The sequence below is a fragment of the Mesocricetus auratus genome, unplaced genomic scaffold (assembly GCF_017639785.1).
Source record: "Mesocricetus auratus isolate SY011 unplaced genomic scaffold, BCM_Maur_2.0 Super-Scaffold_100676, whole genome shotgun sequence".
Taxonomy (NCBI): Eukaryota; Metazoa; Chordata; class Mammalia; order Rodentia; family Cricetidae; genus Mesocricetus; species Mesocricetus auratus.
Window position 1 is genome coordinate 181830636 of NW_024429266.1, and position 2533 is coordinate 181833168.

Sequence of the window (2533 nt, forward strand, 5' to 3'; positions counted from 1 at the left end):
GCAGTTAAAGGCACTGCCTGTTCTTCCGAAGACCCTGAGTTCAATTCCCATCAACCACAAGGTGGCTCACAACCATCTGTAATGAGATCTGGTGCCCTCTACTGGCCTGCAGGCAGGCATGCAGGCAGAACACTGTACATAGTCAACTATGCATAGTCAAATAACTGCTTCCCTGTTTATCACAGCACTGCTCCCAGCAGCCAAGCACAGAATCACCCACCCAAAGGCCCGTCAACAGATGGAGGGATCTTTGCAAGTGTGGTATATGTACACAATGGACCTTTACTCATCCATTACAAAATGAAATTATGTTATTTGCCTGAAATTTCATGGAATTCTGCCATCATATAAGCAAAACAAAGCAGCCTTGCAAGGACAAGCATCACATGTTTTCTCCCAGACATGGAGTTTAGGAGAAAGGGGGGCATGAAAGAAAAAGAGGACCATTAGGAGCACAGGAAGGAAAAGGAAGGAGAAGGAAGTGGGTGTGGCAGAAGGGAAATACAATCATAAACGACATACATTAAGGAGGTACCTGAATTAATCACCACTGAAAGCCACATGGGCACTAATCATTTTAACAAAAGAAACAGCAAGTCAGTATGAAAACTCAAGTCTGCCCATACGATTCTAATTCACAAGTAGAAAAAAATGAGCCAAGAAGAAGCAGGAGAATTCTAATAAGGAAACATAATGGACAGTTTTATCTCACTAAACTATATCATGATATAGTAATTTAAACTGTGGAATGGGTAACTGAGAAAACACACTACTCAGTGGAATGAAATAGAAGGTGGTAAGCTATTCTGCTTTCAGGGAACAGGTATGTGACATTGATAAGGTCTTGAATTAGTTCTAAAAAGGTGAATTAATCCATCAGTGTAATAGTGGCCGGTGTACAGACTTGATGGAAACTCAAGTTACAGCCTCTATCATATTGTGCACCAAAATAAACTCCAATGCTTTTAAACATTTAAGCAAGAAAAATAAAAATGAACTATGTGAAAATGTGAAAAAAATTGGTGGATTCTTAAAATGTAAAAGGAATTATTTGGATTATAAAAACTCAGATTTCCTAAAAGAAATGGTGGGCCAGACGGTGGTGGCACACGTCTGTAATCCCAGCACTTGGTAAGCAGAGGCAGATGGATCTCTGAGTTCAAGACCATCCTGGTCTACAGAGTTCCAGAACATCCAAAGCTACACAGAGAAACCCTGTCTCAGGGAGAGACAGATGGAGAGAGAGAGAGAGAGAGAGAGAGAGAGAGAGAGAGAGAGAGAGAGAGAGAGAGAGAGAGAGAAAGAGAGAGAGAGGGAGGGAGGGAGGGAGGGAGGGAGAGAGAGAGGGTGATGGAGTTAATATGTAAAAAAAATTCAAAATTTCTTTACACCAGAGGAAAAATTCTATCACATGCTAACTAGGAGATGAACAAAAACAAGATATTTTCGGCTAGCATCACATTCAAATGTCTTATACACACACACACACACACACACACACACACACACACAATGTTTAGCCTTGTGTAGTGGCAGAAGGGTCATCACAAATTGAAGGCCAGCCTGTGCTGTATGATGACATTCTATTTAAAAAGTCCACATTGACCATGCCAATTTTTTGAAACTAGGTCTCACTGTATCCCACAGTGGCCATGGGTACAGGAATTCAAGTAACCCTGAAGCCTCACCTGGGAGAAAAAGGCTCGCACCATCTTAACTGGTTATCCCATTAGGGAAAGTATCATTCACCATTCACTTGTTTGTTTGTTTGCTTGTTTGTTTGTTTGTTTTAAGAAAAAGGCTCTGGATTCTGAGCAAAGCCTGGTGCCCCGAGGCCACTCAGCCCCCTGCAGTGGGGTCCCTCCTCGCCTCTCCTCCTAAGAGCAGCAGTAAGGCCTTCAGTCAGCTGAGATCCATTTGGAAAAATAGCCTGTAGGACCACAACTTGGGCATCTCCCGAGCAAATCCCCGGCGGGCGGCCCAGTGATGCTCTACAACATGAATGACTGCTACTCCAAGCTCAAGGAACTGGTGCCCAGCATCCCGCAGAGCAAGGTGGCCAGCATAGAAATCCTGCAGCACATCATCGTTTACACCTTGGCCCGGCAGCTTGCCCTGGGCTCTTCACCATGAGCATCAGCCTGGAACGCCAGAGACCTGGGCAGAACCTGCCTGCCGTCCAGGATGCCACTGACCACCGTGAGCAGGGACATGAGCATTCTGTCCTTACAGACATCTGAATTCCCTTCTCAGCTTATGTCTGTACTCTGTGACTGAATAAATGGAGAACAATTGAAGAGACCTTTCTAAAAAGAAAAACAAAAGGGAAACTAAGAATAATCATCTTCCCCAGGTATTCTCCCACCTGGACTGTGACCCTTATTTATGAGAGACTTTCAATGCCCTTTCTACAGTTGGAAGGTATCCTTTATATGCTATTCCCACCATGGAGAGCGGAAAACATTGAACATCACAAGGAATCGCCCAATCTAAGCCAACTTTGCCTTTTTTCAAAAGTGAAGTGTGAATAACA

At 43.7% G+C, this 2533-nt stretch overlaps 1 pseudogene; it reads left to right on the forward strand.

The window, feature by feature from the left end:
* Positions 1-1652: 1652 nt before the first annotated feature.
* Positions 1653-2277, forward strand: LOC101843553 (annotated as a pseudogene).
* Positions 2278-2533: the final 256 nt, after the last annotated feature.